Raw genomic sequence first — 25,329 nt, 5'->3', positions numbered from 1 at the left:
TAAAAGGAAAAAATCTATAAACAACAATGATAACTTGAGTTTTAACTCTCGTGATCGATATTTTTAATAAGGCGTCTTCGTTTTTATATGACATTGGTGCTTACCATGTTAGAATATGTTTTAGTAATATATAATCCTAAAACCATGAAATGTTTCTCACTATTTAAACGGGTAAAAAGCAAGTTTTCATTTGAAGGGATATGGATATTTTCCGTCTGAATATGCAAACAAATAGACCCTTAGCTCATTTGATTATGTCTAACTGGGATCCCGTGAAAATGTTTATTTCATTTCTATAATTTCATTCCAATGTGTCTCACTGTTTCAACCCATCTTTGCAGTAGCAAACACACTTTAAATTCACATTCTATTACCGAATAAAGTATCTGCAAAGATATATATATATATAATATATATTTCTTATTTCATACAAAAAAATCTTATTATTAATTTATTTTTATTTAATATAGTTTTAGAATACTAGCGTTAAACTGTTATATTATACAATGCATTACCTTCAAAAACATAAAATTTCATATATAACTAAAAATATGTTATATTTATAAATACTTTTCAATTTCTCTAAATATGTATTATAGTATAACATTAAATAAATAAGGTACAAATCTATCACATACATAGGAATAAAAAAATTAAATTAGTCGATAATTTAAAAAAAATATCATATCGTAAAAATTGATTTTAAAATCATATATTACCACTAATATATTACAATAATGCACCCCCTTTAGCTTTAATACTGTTGAAACACGGAAAACATGATATTAATCAATTAAAAACTAAAAACTAATTCGTCGTGTCAAGCTATTTTATTACTTTTATATTATTTATTTACATGTTAAATTGTGCAATAAAATATTTTTATTTTTATTGGCTTTAAGATATTCTATCGTTTTAATTAAAGATTATTTCAGAGCCAGTCCAAATTTTTTTTTTTCTAAAATAGTAAAGGAAATATAATTTTCCTATATTATTTTCACTGCATTAATCAAATTTACCAAGAAAATATTACTATTTTCACCCAATGACAGGGTGTAGAAGTTATAGTCCAAATATGAGTCCATTTTCCTTTTTATTAAAAGCATGAAAATTATTTAAAGTCTGTTCCGTCGATGCAGAGGATACCTTCCATTCCGAAATATAAGAAGCAACGCAAAATCATTTGTCTCTCTGTATTTCGTACGGTTAGTTGAAAACATTTTACCCTGATGACAAATATAGTACACCCGATCAGATCTGTATAAATGTTATTTACTCTTATCACTCTTTTTAAATCCAAAACAGTCTAACATTTGTGTGAATTACCCTAATTTATACGTCTTAAACGTATTTTTTGCTAGGTATAAAACTGCATACATTACCTTCCTTAAGTTCTATTAAAGCGTAGCTCACATTTATATATTTATCAAATGTTTCAAATATACTCATTGGTATCTCGTAAGTACGTTCATAGTAGTAACTGCACCATGAATAATTATTTTTACTCTTAATCTAATTTATAGCGCACATTTCGCCTTTAAACTGATTGGTTACTTATAAAATTGTGTTATTTATAACCTAATAGAATTTTTACTTAAATATAATTAAGAACGATCTGGCATTATAGCTTTTTATAAATATTTTTTTATTACGAAAGCTGTCGGTCCACTGACAATATAATTACTCATAAGCAATAAAGACATACCTTAAGTGTTTCGAAAAATCCAATCAAAAATATATATCTATGATTTCGTAAAATAATGCGTTTCTTTTGCAAGCTACTGTATATAAATGAGTCATTCTGATAGTGTCATATATATAGTGTCCTGGATTATAGAGAACAAGCATATACTGCATCTAAACAGTACGCTTTATAATAATCGTTTATAACTGAAATAAAAAATATACAAATATATAAAAATGTAATATAACTGTTACGGCAATGAATGCAAAACGCTGATTGTTTCCCTTTTAAAATATGAGAGAAATTATTGCAAAATAAACGGATAAATTTCAACCTGCCATCCTAAGAGTATATAAAGTATTTTAAAGTTAATCCAATGTAAACTTAAAACGAGTTTATTTGTCTTGCTACTTTAATATAAAACACAAATTTAAAAAGGTATATTTTAAAAACGCAAAAATTGAGTGTAAAGACATAAAACAGAGAAAACTGATTTAAGAATATATTAAAGTAAACATACATATGTACACTTGTCATATATGTATGTACTTATATTGATATCAAAACTAGCATTTAAATGAAATAACATATTTTTTCATCTAACTAATGTGACATGTCTGATCCTACTTCATAATTGTGTGTTACTTAAATATTTTAATTTAAATAAACTTTTAGAAATCGCACTCATACATAACATATTAGGTAACTTCACAGGCGGCTTACTTTTTTATTATAGCTATAATGTTTTTATCCGAACCGCATATCTATGCGCAAAGAAGGAAGTAAGTAGTTGCGTTTTAAATTTAAATTCAAAGCCGACAAAACAGGGGTTATCGACTTTGTTTGACATGACAGCCTTATTGAGACGTTAAATATAGAAATGTGCATCTATTCACCGCGCGATAGAAATCTAAGTATGGGCGTGTAGTGCCGAATTTCAATAAGCGACAGTTGTAACTGGCAAAGTCTCAAATTTTATGTTGTCATTAGAATGCCAAATAAGCTGACGGCTATATGAGATAGTGGTCCCAGACCACCGGGTCTGGGTTTGCTAAATTATTGTTCTGGCACTGTTTGAGCATAGCTTATTAGACGCATTTAATTTGTCTATCTCTGAATAAACAAAACGCCTTTAGAACTGACTGATTTCATCACATGTAACTCATTCATCATCAAGATGAGATCAATATTTGTTCATCAATAGCTTATCTTTGAACGCTGATCATATTATTGTATATAATATATAGTATTCAACTGAAAGTGATAACTATCATTATACTTCTAAATGTGATGTATATCACTTTTTTACAATTTCATTCTAGACTTTTATAAAAATATATAATTAAATGATTGTATCTATTTTATTGCTCATTTCCTCATCGTCTAGTCTAGTGTTTTTACATATTATTTGAAAAATTCGTTTATAATGTAAAACACCTCGTAAAGTAAACCAATTAAAACGATAATTGAAAAAAATAGTCTGACGTCGCCAAAAATCTTCAATTCCCGACTAAGTAGCGTAATCGAATTCTAAAATAATTTGCGCTATTTTTAACATGCACTAAATGAAATAATAATATTTTTATGTTAAATTTTGGAAAGATCCGACGTCAATAATATATAAAAAATAATTTTAATCATACTTTTATTGGATATCATTATAAATATTTTTATTGCATTATAATTATATGGATCTAAAATTGAGAAACAGCTTTTTGTTAACATACAATAAATATGTTTTATGGGTTATTTTATATGCCGCGTAGTTACTTGCATTTTTTCGTCACAAAGATTCAGTTATCTGATTATTCAAATATTTCGTAAGCTGACTTTATATTAATTTTATTGCAAAATAAAAATATATAAATGAAAATCATATAAAAACAGATTTTTAATTAGTATTTAAATAGTTCTTTTTAGCATTTATTTTTATTTTTAACAATATTTGATAATTAAAATATTGCAATATAAAGGTTTAGAGCAATATACTTTTTCAATTATTTACCATTGAAATATATTAAACTGAAACTATAAAACATACTATTATATTTATATTATACACTTTTATGTTCATAATTTTGCATTAGTTATTATACAATATAATGAAAATAAGAATAAAATAAAAATTTAAGTGAAAGAAAAATGAATAGATTAAGTGCTCACTTAAGCATATTTAGCTTAAGGTCTAGAACTCTAGAACCATTGAAATGTATTTTTCAGACTCTAAAGCAATATTTGCTTCGGCATTTTGTGCATATATTTAAATTAAATGTTGTTTTTATCATACACGAGATTTATTACGCGAAATATTTTTATAGTATTTTCTGTTATGAAATGAAAATGTTTTTTGATTGTTGGTAAAATATATTATTTTTATACTTTAATATTGCTAAATTGCAATTTAGAAAAAAATAATATTATTACTGTTACTCCACACCGAGCAAGCATATGTTATTATTGTTACTCCACACCGAGCAAGCAGCGTTTAAAAATGTGTTTTTTAAATTTTAATTTTGAGTTTAGATATGTTACGCTAAATTTATATTCTATGTCTGCCTTATTCACTTTAGAAAGGCGGTGATAAAGTTTGTCAAAGTTTTATTCTTTTTTAATTTTAATTTTAATTTTTCAAGTTATAGACAGAAGATTCAATCTAAATTGTTGTTTTTCAAATTATAGTATACAACTCTACTAATGTATTTTAAAAGAGTAGGTGTATTGCACTTACATAAAAAAAATGGAACACCTTAATTTCTATTTTATATTCAAGTATTTGTCTATTCACTATTGTGTACAATAATAATAGTCCGTCTGCAAACGCTAATGCTTTTCTAATCTTCCAATCTCGCCAAGTCCAATGGGAACACATCTGCATCGTGTCCGCCCACAGATTCGGACATAAATAACAGTAATTTGCAGAAATCTGTCGGGCCGAAAAAAATGCAGTTCATCGAACGGGTCGCCATTATTGCAAGTGCAAAAAAAGTTGTTTACGGAAATCGTCTGGCGAATCAAAGGCCAAAATGTCGGGATGGTCGCAAAAAGTGGGCGCCGAATGGGTTAAGAAAAAAACGGTCCGAATATCCAAAAGTCTCTCCGGTCGAATCGGATCATATATCAGCGAATGAGTCCGAGGGGAGACTTTGACAGGGATTCGAAGTGACCTTAGATGCCAGGGTGCTTGACCCCGCGATAATCCTTATATCATTTTAAGATCTTTTTGATTGTTTAATTTATTTTCATTGAGGTCATGGTAGAAAAATATCGTATTTTTTATGAGCCTTTCTATGAATTATTGAAAAATATTTTTTGCTCGATTCAAACCAGGGAGTGGTTGTAATAAAGGCTTGCGATAGCAACAGGGTATTAGTATAGTGATCCATAGATCATTTCGAGTACGAATATAATACTATGCCTCCGAGCGAGTCTTTCGCAATACGAAATGCATTTGAATTTCTCTATTGGTACTGGATTCAGAGAAGCTCAATCAAATTAGATATTTAAATTTACATTCTTATGTATTGTATTGAAAACACACAATTATTTCGTGTTCATTCATATTATTTATGAGAATTATTATTTTCTTCTCTAGTATCCTGGAACCCGGAAGGTGTGAATATTTTCATTTTCTTTTACAGTATCTGCCACCATTTGATTTTTACTTTCTTAATTTATAATCTAAATACTGCTATTTCTTAATACAGATTTCGACTTTCTGTTTGTAGCGACTTAAGATGACAACATGAGTCACTATTTATTTTCTAAACCGGAATATTATATGATATCAAGAAATAAAAATTGTATAGATATTGCTGTTATAAGAAAATAAGGAACGACTTGTCATTTCTATATTTTTAACAATATCAAAACACGATATATATGTATTGATTTTACACACCAACATACCTTTGACTGTTTATTTAACCATTTTAGTTATATCTCATTGTTCTTGTAGAAAATTACCTTTTAACAAGAGCAGTAATGCTTGGTAAAAAGTATATTTTATACCTTGTCTCAAATTTGCTTTTAAACGAATTCTTAAATACTAATCCATTTTTCTTCACAGTAAACATTCATAGTTTTCTATGTGTCACAGTTCCTCCAAGACCAGAAATCCTTCTCATTCACAGCTGTTTCAACACCTGTTTCAATTGCACATTTCGATTTCAATAATACCGGAATATTTAATACCGGTATTACCAAGAGAGAAAAATAGTCAATACCGGTATTACCGGTATTAAGTGTTTATTGATAATAAAAAAAAGTATTCAAATACCACTCGCATGCTTCAGCATGTTTATTGATTAGCAAAACCAAAGCATTTGAATACCTCTGCAATGATTGTTTCGATATATTAATTATTATAAATATATCATTATCCCTTTTAATGTTTAAAATGTTTAGTCGACTAATCTGTAATACATATGTATGTATGTCGATTCATTCAAAGTCAAAGTTAGTGCTTTATTGCTAATTTTATGCTGTAATAAAATGTTGAATGTTAATACGTGCTTGCAAATTTTGCGTAATAACCTAATGATTCAATAATCGGAACGCTGCGATATAAAAACGGATAATAACCAAATATATTTTTATAAATGTATCTTAAAAACCTGTTTTGAATCTATATATATCTATAAACGGAGTATATGGTTATTCGGGGATTCCAAATTATAGATCCCATAAAGGTGTCATAGAGCACGTGAATAACTGACGGATCGTCAAAGTGAAAGGCGTTCCTCATAACAAAGCCAAAGATTTATCACAGACATCGTGTATGTGTAGAGGGAACCTCCACTTGCTTTCAAAAGTGATTCCGAGATATTAAGTGGAAATTGTTTTAGCCGAAATGTTCCCACCGAGATCATAGGAATCAACTAATGGCGAACGTGATCAAGAAAATAGACACTAAAGGACAGATGATTAACGGAAGCCCATCACCATAGTATAAATCACTCTGAAGAGAGAAGGATTCCAAAGGAGATTACAAACTGTCTACGATCGCTCTAGTAACTCAAGAATTACCGAGTTAAATCATCCGAGCAACCGAGGTTCGACAATTTTTTAATAATAATCCATGACAAACCTTGTCGAATGCCTTTTCAAAATCTGTATATACGACGTCTACTTGAATTCCCGCAACAGAGATTTTGTCACCGTTTTGGTGAAATACAGAAAGTTAGTGACAATGGAACAGGCGGGAATTTTAATTCATATTACCCATTTTTATTGCTCAATTTCCGTTGTTTTTAAACAATACTAGTCTTAGGTATTCGCAAAATTTGTTTAATAAAATGGATTTTAAATACATCCCTGTATTTTTAATAAATTTTATTTACGCATTTATTTTATTTACCATATAAATGATGATGACAATGAGAAAGTATTAGATTATCATATACAATACAAAAGAAAAACATAAATATGTTATTAGAATTTTAGTTATTATTCTATAATAATTTTCTTGATTGTGCGGAACGTTGAACCCTACAGTATATTTTTTTATAATCAAAACATTACATCTTTAGCTAAATAAACCGATCTCTTGCTATGTTACTCATTATGATATTTTATCATTTCACACAAAAAATATCTTGAAATGTAAAGTACCTCTGTGATTAGTCGCAGCACAATAGTGTCATTCATTTTATTATATAAGAGTTATTCTTAAATGTATTTAGGAATACCTTCACATATAAGATATATCTGATCGTAGTTGAAGAACCCTGTACGTCTAGACGGCCAAGGCTTGCGTCGAGGTGCACAAAACCTGTACACCCTGCAGCATCGTGGCTCTATTCCCCGACGGTGGCAAGAAAAATGTACCGGACGATCAGTACTTTTGAACACACATATGCACGTATATGCGCCGACAATTGCTCTTGTATATAGCAATCGAGATAAAAAGCAGCGACTGTGGCCTCGTCTCACATTTTTGCAACACCGACAAATTCGTCGGCCATCATAGCGCTATAAATCACCAAAGTTTCGGTGGACGAACCCCGCGCGGAAACGGCGCCTCAAAGGTGTGTGTGAAAAAAACAGTATTGTTTGGGATTTATTGTTTTATTGAATGTGCACGAGCCAACCTTTGTGATCAAGGACGTATAAATTTAGACGGCTATTGTGTAAGAAACAATGCACATTCGCGAGAGAGTGAGTGCTGAGTTGAAAATCGTACATCTCTTTAATCAGAAGCAAGATTTACACGACGATACAATAGAGCGTCGCTTTTCCCAGCTACATTATAATCCAGATATAAGGATAAATTTAACTGACAATATCTTAATACTTTAAGAGCCAAAATATCTATAAATATAATACGAACAAGTCATATTCGAGAAATAAGAATACAAAATCCAGAAAATATTATTATTTACTAATAATACATATTTCCATATCATGAGTGATCAAGATCATCGATAAAGCGTGGGATGGGGTTATCAAGAGAATCCTCAATTATACTTTGAGAAAACTGCGGCCTAATTGCATTGACGGATTTGCTCATGAACGGGATCCGCCAATTTTCAATGAAATTTCGTCCTTAGGGAAGAGAATGAGACTGGATATGAATGAGGAGGATATTCAAGAGTTGGTGAAGGAACATATCCAAAAGTTGACCACTGAAGAACTAATAGATCTGCATCGTAAATTGTTAAATAAAATTCATAAATATTTTTTATATAAAAACATTCTACTATTTATTACCTAATAAGCTTACTATGTTAGTAGATAGTAAACTTAGACATATGATAAAACTTTAAGAAAAATAATCTTTTTAAATACTAAAAATACTAGAATATTTGTGGCGTGTAAAATTAATATCATATATGTACAGTAGACCCCCAATAACACGGTATATTGCGGTATATCGAGGACGCTCTATTTTGGTGCCCGTTACATTATGTAAGGCCGGATTCTGATTATCTCACCACACACTTGATTCGTACGTACGCATTGAAAAATGTTATAGCCCCCCAATTACACGCACTTTACCGTGTTATTGGGGGTCTGATGAACATGCCTATGATAAATATAAAGAAAATTATTATAAATCAAAACAGTACTCAATTTGGATACTCATTTCAAAATTATAAGTTATTTCAAATGCGGACGTATTCAAAGATGAGAATGCTTTCTATTGTATTTTATAATTTTTTACTTTAAAAAAAATATTTTAAGGTCCAGTCAAAAAAGTTTCTCATAGCACATATGTACATACAGTAGCAGCAAAGTCTAGAATCTAAGATACATTTCCAGTTCTTGATTAGGTTTAATTGTTATGTCTATATTGTTTTTGTGCCAAATCATCCACAATTTAAAAAATATATATTACAGTTGAAATGGTTGCAATAAGGGGAAGAATAACTACCCCTATAATAATATCGAGTGATACTATAAATGTGCTTACGTTATAGGAGAAAACTAATGAGTATTTTCGAAACATTTACAAATAAATAAATGTATAAACATTTTTATGTGGCTTAGGAAAGAAAGTGTATGTAATGGCATATTTGGCATAAAACCGTCATTTACTATAGAAATCCGTCTAACACTACTAATTTAAATTTAAGGAAAATGATGCTTTTTGATGAGAGTAAAGTAATTGTGGCAAAAGATACATGAAACATAAAGGAAAGTTCAAGGTAGCAAAAGATACATCGAAAATGTATCAAATAATCTGGGGGTGCTCATTATATTTCGTAATGGAAGGTATTCACTTCATCGACGAAATATCGAATCAAATTAAAAACAAAGACATAAACCAGATACATATGTAGTATATATATATATATTTAATTAATATGTTTGTAAAATCATTTATATTATTTTAATAAACGTATTGAAAAAATTTCGTTTGAAAATAGGTATGCAATTTAGCTAAATATCAATTATAAAAACCATATGTTACGTTACATTTTTTTTAGATATATGATACTGATTATTTTTTATTTAACTGACACTTTTTATATTTCTTTAAATATTATTAATTTTAGGTCATTGAATTATGTATCGTGTCACTTTTTTGTCTTTGAAAGCCCACTTTTTAAGATCATAAAAAATTTGTATCATATTATAAATTGAATATCTTACCATATATACCTCCTATTACTTAGACATAAAAATTGAAATTTTAACATATTTTTTTCAATGATTTTGGACATGTAGATATGATTTTAAAAAATTGTAATTTTGCACTGATTTACGGGGTTTTCTCGTTTTAGTTGGAGCATTAGGTGTATATGTTATGATGTTAGGAAACTCATTATGATTTACTTATTTAATTTCTGAAACTAATGCTGCATAACAAAATAGTACTTAAAACAAGCAAATAAAATAACTTATAGATTAGTATTTACTAATCTATAAGTTATGTTAGATCATTACATTTTTTTAAATAAGTATTAAATTTGTATGCTTCTTATTTTATTATAAGGTTTTATTTATAAAAATAATAATACGGCAGATCATCCTCTTTATATTATGCTGTGTATAAGATTTTCGTTTTTATTTTTATCTTGCTTATGCAGAATTTGCGGTTTCATCGCCATGTTCTGTATTATAATAAATGTATTCCAACGATATAGTTTTATATATATTTTAGATGTTAACTAGTAACAAATTTTCTATAAAATCTTAAATTTTCAACCTTTGACTAAACCACAATATCAGTGCCTTACCGTCACAATAAGTCTAAGGAAAGTTGGTGGCCGCAAATAATAATAATTACCGTGTTTGTTGACGGTCTAGACTGGTCCTATCGTTCTCAAACTTTTTCGCCGTCGGCGCCACCTGCCAATTACTCGCCACACCCCGCTGAGTCCCCCGTGATATATCTGCACTCTTTTATTAGTTATTTCTGGTGACCTTCATCACGGTTAAAACTTGACTTGCAGTTTCTCCTTTCATTAATCAATGGGACGCCACTCGTCATATTTCTTCAACGAATCAAAATCGAAAAGTTCGACGTTTCAACAAATAAAAAAGACCGTTCGTGGTCGAACATCGAATTCCTGTCTGGAGTTTAAAGGTCGAAGTTTTGTAAAGTGGTATATAATGCGAGAGCTATCTCAAAAACAGCTAATGGCCGTTTGTTAATTATTACATGATGTACTTCGTAAATTATTTTTATTAATTGTTATAATAGTTCCCACATGTTTGCAAGCTTTTTGCTCCATCTATATGCATAATATAAATGAATGATGCTTTAACTTTTATTATTATTTTATTTTCTATTTAAATTTTGTAATGATAGTATATCGCAGAGAGCAAAGTAGTAAATTAATATTATTGTTAATTATTGATTTAATTGATTTATTTTTTTTAAATACGTGGCAATTAGATTATCATATAAATATTCACCTTTCATTTTCCAATACTTATACATATAAAAGTGAGTTTTAATACCAGGTTAAAAATATATATTTAAACTGTGATTTTATAAAATCAATTAACTATTTTATCGCTTTAATTTTAAGCTTCACCCAGTCCGAATTCTTTCAAGCCATAATTACTAACCATAACCCCGTATTAAGTTACACAATTAAATTTTGCGCAGTGATTGTTTTTAATGTCAGCACTTTCAAGGGTGACCTTTTCTCGTCTGCGCTCAGATTTTAATAACACATAGCGCGACAGAGCGGATTTAGTATAAAACGGTTCCGCAGCCTAACGACCCATATTCCGGCTATAGTAATATCAACGGGGATTTTCGGGCATCACCCTAATTGAATAATTCAGAGACGCTTCCACGTTCCTGGCTTGAGCTTTTGATTGCTATTGGTGGAAAAAATAGCCGCGGCGTGTCTGCAAACACGGCACGTGACGTCATAATCCGCCGTCTAGACAAAACCTCTCAAAACGGTGTTACGTTTACTTTATAAATGACTTTTAATCTCCGCGCAAAGTGTTCTTCGCTCAGATACAGAGAATCGTCGAATTGTATTAAAAGCCAGACGTTGAAACATTTGACTGATACCAACCACTCAAAATCCAATACGAAGAATAAAGGATCTGTCTAAAAAAATGGTATTTTATATCAATTCATTGGATTTGAAAGTATTACTTTTAGAACTGCTAGTTTCGTGCTCAAGCATATGTATATCGGTTACTATTTAACGAATACAATTTATTTAAATTAAAATTATATATTTTTTGTTGATTTCTATCGTAGATAAAAAGGTATTGCTCTTTCTAAACCAATGCCAAAAGTTCTTCAGCCAAAATGTTTTTCTTCTTCCTTGGTCATTGCCTTGAATGATAAAATGTAATATTTAGTTCGTATATATTTTAAGATGACGCATCATATGACAAGCAAGTGTAAGTCCGCAAACTTTTTGCTAAGAAACGGGAGCAGAATATAAAGTTTTTACCGATCGATCACCGGCTACTTTTAAGCATTGTTAAGTGACACGTTCTTACATTTTCCAGATCATCATACCTTTCGAAATGTTATGCTTAAAAAACGGAGTATGCATATCAACCAAGTCTGCGTTGAGGTTGCTCGACTTTGTTATGCGGAGCGCGTGTCACTTTAAAAATATTGGCATTACTTAAATTCGTAGCGCCCTCGAATATGAAATAAAAAACTCCTTGTTGTTGAAAAGGATTAAAAAAAATTTCTTTCGGAAGTCAGAAAGACTTCGCTGACGTGTCGGTTGTATCCTGTCGGCTGAGTGCTAGTGGAATAAATGGGATTGATTGGTCTTGCCTCAAATACCGTCTTCCTTCGTCTGCGGTACTTATTTAAACTCATCTGTCCGTCTACTATGCATGATATGAAGAAGTGCTGCATATTTTATATTCTTAATACAAGAATCACAGATTAGGATGTTGGTGGGCCATTTGCATCGCTTTTTTCTCTCACCAACGAAATATGTTTACGCCTTAAAGTGAAGCAGCAATGTGGCGCTTTCATGGTCGTTAATGAAGGAGTAGATGCAATTATTGTTTTTTGCACATGATTTACCCATAAAGTGCTTATGAGTGAATAACGCCTTGGGAGGGATCTTAATCTTAATAATTATTATGCAATTGTTCAACACTAATTTCTCTCTTCTATTGATAGGTCTTTTGTCGAGGCGGGCTGGTATTTCCTTTTCATATTTTTTTTTAAATACTCAGCTGAATGACAATAAATTCAACTTTTCTGTGATTTTTAACTTCCGGTTGTAGAGAGTCGCTATCGCATCCCTAATTCTTACACAAGCCATCTAATTTATTAATAATCATAGCTATGAGGAGCTGCAACAATTTATGTGGGATCATGCACATATATTTATGTGTGCGCCACAATCATTTTTTGTGTGTATTTAAACGTATAAAAGTAAATTGATGTATATGTATGTATGTGAATATTTTTTATATAAAGGACATCATGTGCGCATCGGAGGAATATTTTAAATGAAAGGATTTTATATAAGTTGTCTTATCTAGTAGATATTTTTGAGATACATCATTTCATTTAAAGTCGTGAAATCACCATTATGGACGCAACTGAAATATTACAAGCTTTCTCAGCTAATTGTTTTACAGAACGCAAGAAAGTATCTTAATCTTAATAATTTGGACGCTAAATCATTGACTTCCAATTCTTTTCTTACTATATAAATTAAATCAAAGATAAAAATCTAACCAAAAATGAACCCATAAATCTAAGGAAAAGCTTACTACAATTGCAATTGAACTCAAAAACTCTTAAAAAATTCTGGTTTAAAATACTTTCAAAGTGGTATATTATCGTATTGTAAAGTAAGGATCCTATTTTTCAAACTCGCGCTAAAATCTGTGACCAAAAGTGACTATTCATCAATAAGGATAAACCAGACAATAGTGAGATCACACAAAGGCCCTCGTTACGATTAGAAAAAATGGTTTCCCATAAATAACACGCAAGGATCTGGTGCATTGAATAAATATTTTTTGAAAAAATCCATAATTTGAAGACCATAACTTGGTTTCAAATTAATTAAACACGTATTACAATGTGTTCAGAAATTACAGTCAGTAGGCAACACTTATTCAATTTTGCCAAATAAGAGTCATACACTTTTTAACTATATAATTGATTCTTTTAACCAGTTATTGCATTGTGTTCAAATGTAATTTTTATTACGTTTTAAAAAAAACTGAAATGCAATTAACGTTATTTGTTTTGGTTTGTAAACAATGACTAGATTGTTCAACTATTAAAAATATTATATATTTAGTATACCATTTTTTTAATATATTAATAAGTACTATTTTATGTACTTCGATTTTATATTTCCTGTATTATTATATATGTATATATAACTTTATTAATGAAATATTTTACTCATTTCTACATGCTTGTACACGTTCACAATGATAAAGATAAAACGTTTTCTAAAAAAATATTTTTATTATATACATATTCTAATCTTAAAGCTTTTAATAAAAAATAAAATGCTTTTATCATAATATCATATAAAATATATGCATAATTTTAATTCTTATAAAATTATATATACATAGGTATTTATATTTATATACTTTAACTTAATTATTAAGGTATAACCTCAATATTGCCATTTCTTGTCTAGCATACTAAATCATAAAAGATATATTTTGTTAATGATTTTTTTTAATCAAAATCACGATAGATCTGTGATCTAGTCGGGGACTAACACCTGATAAACCTGAGTTCGAATTCTATTATATATAAATCATAATGTTTTTCAATTTCTATCTGCGTGTCTGTAAGATCGGAAAAGCTGATATTTATATATTTATAATTCCGATTTATCGTCTCAGATTTTATACAGATATCCATTGATTATAAGCTGTGTTAGTTGCTTATTATCAATAAAAAAAATGTCACTTATCTACAGATTTATTTCAGTCTGATATTTAACTACTTACTTGTATGTATTGATTGTGTCGTAACGCATTAGACTAACTCTTGTCTCGTTACAACGAAAGATTTACAATAAATAAACAAAAGACGAAATACTAGCGTCATATTTAAAATAAGAACATCTAAATCAAATAAAATATGACGAACTATAATGATACATGTCTTCATACCTCTGTATACATATATCACAATTACATTACCTCGTTCAAAGTTCCATTACTATATATCAAATTAAAACAACATCCGAGCATAAATTCGCGTCGCATCCAGTTATTTCACCACTAGATATGTTCAGCATCTTGTATTTGTCTTTCGGATGATTTAAATTCCGAAGAGCAGAAGCATAGACGTGGAGAGCGTACGGTGGCATTTGCATTCTTATATACTACATACGATGGCAGCTTGGCTTGCCTGCTGTTCAATCTGCATTTGCTAAACCCAAACGACTGTTGGCATTTCAAAATCTGCGCTCTTTCTTTATGCATTTAAAAAAACAACGACTCTCATGGGAGGTTTTAAGCGAAACATTTCGCAAATCGTTGCGAAAATCACATAAATTGCTATCACAGCATATCAAGTCAGCAATTGAATTATTAACTATCTTGTCAAATTATTATGAATCTGTTATTTTTGTTTGCATATAGAAATGCAGTATAAATTTATGAAAGTAACGATATAAATTCCATAAAATATGTATAATATTCATAATAATTTTATTTATTTTTAACATAATCACAATAAGCTGCAATGCTTCTTAATGAGCTTTAAAACAATATTGATTTCAATGTCATAATTAACCTAATCTTCCGGTAACAATTACATACCTGCACGATAGACCACTGGTATAAGTTTATGACTAATACCTAATAGACTAGTGTTTTCAAATTGTGTCTGTGAGATGTAAACTGATGATTATTATGTACTTCTCAATCATGTTACAGTTTTTTTTAATCTCCTGATATTCAAAAAATATAAAAAAAAATCATGCATAGTGACATGATTTATAAAATAGATGTCACTGATTTCCAGGCTTGATTTCAGTTTGGTGTTTCAATACTTACTTAGTAGTTGTTGATTGTATTTAAACCATTGTAACGCATTGGACTAATTCCTGTCATATTTCAACGTATGATTCGCAGTAAAATTAAATATTTATTAATTAATTAAAGTTCTTTTGTAACTAATTCGCAATGCCATTTTTCATTTGTATATTACGTCTGAATCACTGATAAACACCATACTAAAAAATCAGTTACAATTTTTACTAACCTTTTATCTTTACGCTTAACATTAATCAAGACTACACTCTCTGGAAGTTGGCCAAGGTTGGCAAAGGACGGAGAATAAAGTGAGTTACTTCGAGGCTACTTCAGTCGAGTCGGTTCTGCCCGCTCTAAAATCTCTCGGAAGTTGTCCGAGGTTACTAGTGGGGGTAATTCAGTCGACTTGGCCAGCTTCGAGCGCTTCCAAACATTGTCGGCAAGCGGACCGAAGTCAAAGGAACCGATGTCGGAGCTGCTCTTTCGAGCGCGAGCGGTGAGATACTTCCCCTTTCGCTCTCTCGCGTGTTAAGAGAGATATTGATATGGTTTTTCGCAAACTGAGATAAAACGAGTAGCTCGGCTAAATTTCAGTACGCGCGTAAGCGTCTTATGGTCAACACGCATGTCGAACGCTGCATCGTAGTCACGTGATCAAGTTTTTCGAGGACTTCGACAGACTCTTACTGACATCTTTGAATATTTTAGGGCACCAAAAAAGATTAATTATATTTTTTATATTATATTCTTCTAACAGCAATCGTTATTATATTTGTTTTCATATAAAATTAAATAATTCAAAAATAATTAGTGCTACTTGATTTTGTTAAAAAAAATCATTTCGAATATCCTTATGTATTTTCCTAGATCGGTTTATATAAATGTCACGCCATAACGAATTCTTATTTAGAATCGATGGCGACAAATTCTAGGATAGTCACAGATGTGGTGTTCGAATTCTGAAGTATCATTTTTATGTCTTATGGCATTTTGCAAAAGTTGACAAAGATTTTGCGTAAATTGAATATTTACGACCGAAAAGTTTTCACTGATATTGTATTGGTGAGTGCCCACACAAACTTAATAAAATTTTAATTTAAAAATTGGTACATTTTTCGATCGCGCCCAAGTATGCCAGCTGTACGTGACGGAAGCCGCCGTCCAGACATCATTCACGGCCGCCGTCCGGACGTCGCTTACTCGAAGTCATAGGCCGACTTCAGTTGTAACTTTGGTTCGGACAACTTCCAGAGTGTGTAGTGCAGGCATTATAGATTATTCAACATGTTTTGATATTTTTTTATTTAATTAGTAATTTTAATCAATCTTTTTCTATATATTTGAAGGGTATATAATTACTATCTGCCAGAATTATATTATTGCCTCATTTTGGTAGACACATAAATCAGTTTAATTGAAATAAATAATATTGTTTTGCAATGCTACATCGTGTCAAGATGATAACTTGAAAAATATGTTATTCTTTTAATTTATTGATAAACTTTACTTATGCAATAGTAAATTACATTCATATGTAATATGTATACACATACAAAATTAGTATATCGATGGCCTTAAGTGTTAATAAATGTCAACATGAATTGATAATTTTTAATTCATTGAGAAACAGTATAGATGAGATTTTGTTAGCCAATATAAACTTCGGGTGCTTTTAAAACTGTAAACTTATAATTACATTTAAAGGCAACATAGTTCTATACTTAAGCAGTTAACTAAATATTGAGTAACTTTTAATTATAAATTACATAAAGGTGCAATGAACATGTACATAAAAAACAGTTGATCTTTATTGCTAAAACAGAAACTCACAGGTAGATAGATGACTTCTAAACATCTAAAGCTAAACGGTTAGGCAATTGTAGACGTTACACTATCGGTCAATAGATAGTGATAATGTAATTTTGATAATTAATCCTCCTTCAAGGTCATTATGATAAGAGATACATTGTGAACAAATTTTGAACAGCAACAAAGTATGATCAATGTTACAATTAGATTACGATGTTAAAGTTAAAGGAAGTTAATGAAAAAAACAATCAATATACAGTTTATAATTTTTGTGTTATTTCGAGTGAAATATAAAAAAAAATATATGGGTATGTTACTTTTTATATTTTTATCATATACGTTTCAATAACAAACTCCAGCTTTAACGTTTTTTTTTATATGACAATTCTATATTTTATTAGAAATTATGACATAACCTTGAATAGTGTTATTATACTTTTTTGCTAAAACATAATTAAATAAATCATATCTTACTCTTCCAAAGATTCATAACATATAATAATATTTTTTTTTCTTTAGAGCTCAAGTGTTAAACTACATTAACTATGCAGTATTGTAGCTTAACATTCTTGCTATATGTAATACATTTTGCTCTTTTATAAATTTGTAGTCAACGAGTTCTTTATCTACTTCTTCTCATCATTATTCAATGTTGTTTTAAATTGTGTTATTTTAAAAGAGCACAGGAAATTTAGTCTGGTAGATAATATATTATTGTCAGATAACACTTTTCTATCTTATGGTATTTATAAAGCAAATCTTTATATACTAGTAAAATAATAAATTGCGAACTGAGTAATGTAAACACTGCTACATAATTGAGACTTTATATAGTTACTTATATATATTAATATGCTAATAGTTTAATATTTAATTTTAGTTATGGTACATGTAATGTCTATATATATGTTGATTCGTTCATTATCATTAATTCATTATGAATGTACATTAGTGTACGTTAGTTAAAAGCTGTTGACTGTGATAACACTTAACGTGCAGACAAAACATAAATAATTAATATTATTTATTATCAACATTATTAAGCAATTTTTATAAATAAATCTAACGCACTCATTCGCCGAACTGACATTGTCTATGTGCGATAAGATTTGTTATTCAACAATCATATTTATATTTGTGTCAGTTGTCATGCGACAGTAGCGTTCCAACATCGGGCGCGTACTAACGAGTTGATTACGATAAACTCATTTATGCAATAATACAGTGTGATTTTTATTTTATTAGTTCTTTTTCTGGTTCATATTGGTGACATCGTTTCGAAAAGATATTTGTGCGTATTAAAATTATATTTTTTAAATTAGAAAAAGTGGCATTTGATTATTACGTTACGTCCTCTCTTGAGAAAGATATTACGAACATAGTCTATGATTCCTCTGAATGTAACACAAGCACAAACAATGAAACAGTAAATTTATAAAAACAGTATTTTTAATAGTTCAGTGCTCACGTGTCAATCAATGGGATGTATGTTGCTTTTTGCGGTCAATGGCACTCAAGTGACTATTCAATATTAGACGATGTTAAGTGCATATCATGACAAGAGTTGCAAACCAAAATTTTTAGAGATAAGTAACTGCAAATATAATTAAAATTGAACAAGCTTTTTTTATAAACAGTACATGCATTTTACATAACATAAATTGAATGCTAAAGTATTTCGAATCCACTTATTCTTAAATTATTTTTTAATAAAATATTGATTTAAAGAATCCATGACTCAAAATATCGCTCTGATCCGCAAATTTTGTAATATATTTTTTTTTGTGCAACAACAGTGCATATCATGAAAATAGTATAAGTTAATATAAATATAATTAAAACTGAACATGCTTTTTTTTTAGAACAGTGGGTGCAGCTTTGCATATAACATTTTCCATAAATTGAATGCTAAAGTATTTCAAATCCACTTATTCTTAAATTATTTTTTAATAAAATATGTATTCAAAGAATCCATAATGAAAATTCTACATGACTCAAAATGTCGCTCTAATCAGAAAATTTTGTAATAGAAAATATTTTTTTATCAACGTGTATCAAGAAAAACATTCAGCTTCTGTATGAATTGATCAGAAACATCGTCCAATTTTCCCTAATTCTAGAATATCCCCAATTATACAACCATTGTTTTATGGATTGTGCGGGACTTTTTGTTCTTTTCGATTGAATAATATATGCAGGGCTTTTTTTAAACAAAAAAGGTGCCGGAACTCACTTCTTGTCAAGTGTTTTACTATAAAAAATATATTTAAATATCATGTATATTAAATTTAAAGCAGCTTTTCCTATGCCACGAATCGCAAAAAAAATTATATGAGAGATTTATCAAAGGATCAAAGTGTATTCAAACCGAATTTAGGTCAATAGGAGAGCGCAAAAACAATTATCCCTTCTCAGAAGGCAAAAATTCACGTCAAAAGCAATAAAATAGTGTCGGTGCCGTCGCAGAGGCACGATTTTAGTGCTTTTGACGTGAATTTTTGACTTCAGAGAAGGGGTAATTTTTTTTTAAATATCTGGTTGTGAATTAAATTGCCATTCTAAATATATGAAATATACTTTTTAATTATGATTTTCGAAATTGAACACAATTTTATCAAAAAATGGCTATTGATCTATAATTAATATATTTGTTTTATATTGTTTTTTATTATTATTAGAATAAAGTCGACGTTTTAAATTTAACAATTATTTCGCGATGCATATTTCGGATCAACTTGAACTAAAAATAACCACATGCTTACTAACACCGCATTCTTGTTAACATACATTTTACATACTAAATGATTATACGTAGCTTCATTTTTTAATATGCTATTGTGTTAATGAGTCTGCGAAAACAATACCGTACGATTAACACCGATAGGTCTTTCAACACTAATGCACTCAAAGTGCATAATATACGTCAGTAAGTCAGTAAAATATGTGTGTTTTTTTAATAATGTGTGCTCAGACACTGATTGCACATGTTTACACAATTACGAACAAATTAATTATTGTTCTTGTGCGAATATTTGCTAATCTCTGCGTCTGGGTGACTTGACACTGTCTCAAGGTAATCTTGGTTTCTCTGGATTCGATTCTAAAATATATGCATTTCAAATTTGGAAATTTAAGTATTTAGTTAGTAAAAATTATCATAAATGTGACAGTGACATACAAAAAAATAATAATCATTGCAACGATTTAATAGTTATGTAGGTCATTAACGTTTCAGATGTGAAAAAAATATTGTATTTCTCAACCTTCAATCTAACACCGTTGACTTTAAAAAGTCACGAACCCTTCATGAAATCTGTCATTCTATTTGTATTTATTCAGACTTCGTGTTTTTTTTTTAAAACAATACAATTTATAATGTCGCAATTTAAATACGTTTTATGTTAACTGAGTTTTGCATTTATTTATTAATAAACCAAAAATTAATATTTTTTAATAAGCTCATATTATGCCACAAAAATAAAATAGCACGATCAATATGTATATGTGCGGATTTCAGCTGAATTTTTTTAAATTGTTTCGAGTTTTGATGCCAAATAAATGTTATTATGCAGACAAATAGTCTACATTTATTAAAGAGCTACAATTTACTGAATATCGGAATAGTTTTGTATCAGAATGCGGCTCTTAGAATTTAGAATGTCTTCGCTTGTGTCTCAAGTTGAGTGCTGGTATTGTCGTCGTGATTTCGTATTCTCATAATCTGCCTCCATGCATTATCAGAGTCTGTCTCCGATGTAACTAAGTGTCACATATTTCATATTATTCAATTATATTAATCAATTGCATCACTTATTGTACACACCTCCAAAATGTGTTAACGCCTTAAGAGAAAACATGGTTCAAATGGCTACCTTGAGAATTCGAAAAACAATGATACGTGCGCGATTTCCGTTGTTGATGCTGTTTTTTTGTGGTACGGAGATTTCTTTTCCGTTGTGTGGTGTTTGGTTTTTTACTTTTGTAACAGAGTTGATAATTTTGTAACGTGATAAATTTATCTTTTCACTGTTCAAGTGGTCATTATAGTAACTCACAATTGTTTTTTGTTATGTATTATTTTTTATAATGCAAGAAAATGATATTAAGTTTTAGGCTCTACCTTAGGCTTGTATTTAATAATAAGAACACCAATTTTTTACAAAATGATTAGTTTTGTATTGATGTATATAAAATAACACTAAAGAACAATTTTACATACTAAGATAATTTGTATGTAGTTACTATAGCTTCTTTTTTATTTTTCTTGAAACCTGAACAATAAAATCCTTAAATCATACTACTGTCTTCAGTCTCTAAAAAATGAGATATTGAACTTGTTGCTTTGTTTTAACAATTATATTAAAGGTACAATCAATTGAATGTAATGTAATATCAAAATAAATAATCGAAAAGCAAGTATATTTATAAAAAAAAGTACTTATGTAGTCAAAGCAAAATCTATGATATCTAATTTACAAGCCATATATAGTAATCCTCAGTGACAAATATATTTTAAAATGGTTTTAATTGTGCTTAAAAATGTTATTAAAGATGAGCATAACAAAATCATAAAAATATCACATTGACTCATATTGATTTTTTCAATTAGTGTCTGTCATAAATATTCATCATGTTACACACGTCCTTATTATTTTATCCAACGTCTGCGCTTGATTGGATCACACTGTATCGAATGGCGTGATATAACAGTATGACTCAAGAGCGAGCAAAATACAAATTTAAAAAAAAACGACCGACACCAGAGAGCGTCTGGATACTTTCAGTGACTTGTAGTGGCTCCGGGTGGCTGCAAAAAAGGTGCTTAACTCAAATTCGGTGTCGACACTCGACGCTTTGATATATAAAAATACTCTGTTATAAGGAGGTCAAGAGTGTTGTAGGACGACAGTCTGCGGTTGCAGTTTGCATTCCTTGTGCAAGCCGAGGAGCAGACACTTGTCTGCCCGATTCACTTTCCAGCCACTTTCACGACCAGACTGCTGCACTGTCGGACAGTACGTCGAGGTCGAGTGTGTACTCCAAATGTGCATTTCATAGTACTCGCAGATGCTGAGGGTTCCTCTTACACTCCGGCGTGGGAATGGGTGGGAATAGAAAACGGTGTCGTTGTGTGCAATTAAAAGAGAACGTGGGAATTGTGCGATAGTGTCGCATTGAAGCAACATTGCATAGGTGGACAATGAAATTAGGATGACTGATGTAATGCGAGAGATACTATATATGTGATGTTAAGAATCAATATTGGACATCTTTACTATGCATGCCAAATGTGGAGAGAATTATCACCTATACAACCTGAAATTTGAAATCAAATAAATTAAAAAAAAAATGTTTTGAGAAAATGTATATCCACTCAATGCAATAAAAATGTATGCAGTAACGTGTTGTATCGTTGTTTGCTGTGGCGATGCGTCTTAAGATATTTAAGTCGTTTTAAAAATCTGGACCGGAACTGACGATTAAAGTGGAAACAACTGTTTTTCAAGACGAAAGTGTCGTCTGCGTCGATGCGACGTAAGCTCCAAAATATACTTGAGGAGTCATTTAAACGATCATTTAAAATATTATAAAAATCGCTTTCACAAAAAGCTAACCAATAAAAAATACTCAAAAATACTGCATAATAATTAGAGATTCCATAGACCACCTACATACTTGCATATCAAAGCATCAGAAATGCTACCATTCCAACGTGATAGACAATGCGTCTAGCCTGCATAAAAACAGCTATTTTCATCTACCCTTTGCATTAACGATTTCTAAAGCTTAAAAATATTTCGTTGGTTGAATAATCAAGCGATGCAAGTAGCCTATCAACATTCGTATCTGCGATTCGCCTGCGCTGTCTCGACTAAAAATATAAAGGACACTTTGTCACATCGGGAGACGATCACGCTTTTCGATAAAGTCAGAAAACAGTATTCGAGGTATAGGCATTAATCGATCACTTCTCCAACAGCTTCTTCACCAGCACTCAGTCTACAAAATACAACTCTACATTCCTTTGTGATAAATTGCACAAAATAAAAATTAATATAAAAATTATCAGTTTTCCGGCGTCTATTTTGACTGCAAAGTCACACCCTTTCGGCCACAAAATCCGAAAAAAGTACAAGGATTTGTTTATGACAGTGTTACGGCTTATATACTATTAAAAAAATATATGAAAAAATCAATGCCCGACACCTCATCTAATTGTGGGTGATTTGAGGCGAAACTTAACTATCAGTTTTTATTTTAACTTTTTCCAACTGCTTTCGTCCTAGATTGTGTAAATTCAGATATAACGGAATTTGTAAATATCTGCTGCTATGAGAACAGCAGAGCGGACAATTTTTATTGTGTTTTGATAACATTAGGTTATATGCAGTGGTGTATTGCTAAATGTAAAAAAACCAGGCCGTTATTTTATTTTTAATCTCTTTCTCCACTTCTTTTGTTATTCAAAAAATATATTTATCTTCATAATAATAATTCAAATGTTTATGAAAAAAATCAAATGCTATTTAATAAATACTTGCTCGTTGAAATTATAGTGTTTATATTTCATAAAAAACTTCCATCATCTTTAACATCTTGGACTTTGCAAACGCGTGTCTGTGTTTCAACTGCTGCTTGATGTGTTCTTAACCATTATTTTACATAAAATTTTGGGTTTTACATTGCAATCTGTGACCGTAAAGGTAAATGAATATTAATTTTTCAGTATGTTTGATAAGTAAACTGGATTGAGTATCTATTATAAATAAATGTATACAACTAAATCCTCTTTCACACTCTGCAGAACTACATGGCACAGTTTTTAGTGGATTTAAATTTACTTGAATACACTGTCCATTGTCTTATTGTTTTTAGCAATATAATATGCAGTTCTTTCAGATTCGATTTCCGCATTATTCAAAGTATCTATTATGTTTTCAATGAGGTGTTGTTATACTATTTTTTTTAAACTTCACCTTTTAATTTGTGAATCCTTCGAATTTCATTTATATACTAAAATTGAAGTCCGTTCCTTTGAAATAATACATTCTTGTACTTTTATTATTGAAAGATATTTTTACTTTGCCACACGATATACAAGCAATTTTTCCATTTTCACTAATTATTCACATTTTTTTTCTTTCCGCATACATGCCAGGAAGATATAGTTTGAAATTTTTGTTAAGAAGATTCATTTTAAGAATTTTTATTTATGAAAATGATGCAAATTCTTACTAATATTAAAACTATACTACAAAACAGCAATTGTAAAATTATATTATAAAAATTGGAACATATATTTTATTTTTCTTAGTCAAAATTAGTTTTTAGAAAGGCTTCAAATAGTATATTTCTGATGTTCGTAGTCAATATTTTTGCTGTTCATAATATTCGCTCGCTTTCCGTTGACGTTGGCTTAATTGTGAGAAAAAAATTATACAAACGATTAAGATTTTGAGTTTGTTTTCCGGTTGGCTGCAAAATCTTAAATTAATTGTTTTTTTTTACCGGAGAAATGTTCTTATTATTTGTTTATTTTTTATTTGCTTGCCAACGTCATAATAATTAAATCGTCATTAGAAAAAATATATCTTTATAAACCGATTCTAAAATATCTAAATTATAATAGAAAAAAGTAATCGTTTTATAAATATACGGCATTTTTAAATATGTTTTTAGGAACAACTTAAAAATTAGTTTTCATTGGAAACAAAGTTAAGCTCTTTGTAAAAAATATATTAAGCCAATGAGCTGCTTATTTATTATTTCGTTTATTTTTGATTTCAGCGCTATTGTGTAAATTTCAATAGAAAATCAAGAAGTCTGAAGTTAATTGAATTAATCACGGGACACGAGATGGCACAAAATCCGGTAATTCCCGGGATTTAATTATCTAATTGTCTTAAACTCTTTTGAAA

The 25,329-nt window shown here is 29.8% G+C and overlaps 1 protein-coding gene across 2 annotated transcripts in view; it reads left to right on the top strand.

Annotated features, from left to right (window-relative positions):
- Window positions 1-25,329, top strand: part of LOC148235031 (uncharacterized) — a 208,488-nt gene that overhangs the window by 57,074 nt on the left and 126,085 nt on the right. The window contains exon 1 of one of the 2 annotated variants that reach the window (XM_088185401.1): window positions 18,567-18,701. The exons of the other annotated variant lie outside the window; for it this stretch is intronic. The gene's annotated coding sequence lies outside the window, so the exon portion shown is untranslated. Of the gene's footprint in view, window positions 1-18,566; window positions 18,702-25,329 lie in introns of those variants that run through there. 2 annotated transcript variants of the gene reach the window in all.

This window comes from Plectrocnemia conspersa, unplaced genomic scaffold, assembly GCF_051122295.1.
Source record: "Plectrocnemia conspersa isolate PC_06_02 unplaced genomic scaffold, ASM5112229v1 ptg000005l, whole genome shotgun sequence".
Taxonomy (NCBI): Eukaryota; Metazoa; Arthropoda; class Insecta; order Trichoptera; family Polycentropodidae; genus Plectrocnemia; species Plectrocnemia conspersa.
This window is presented reverse-complemented; position numbering and strand designations above follow the sequence as displayed.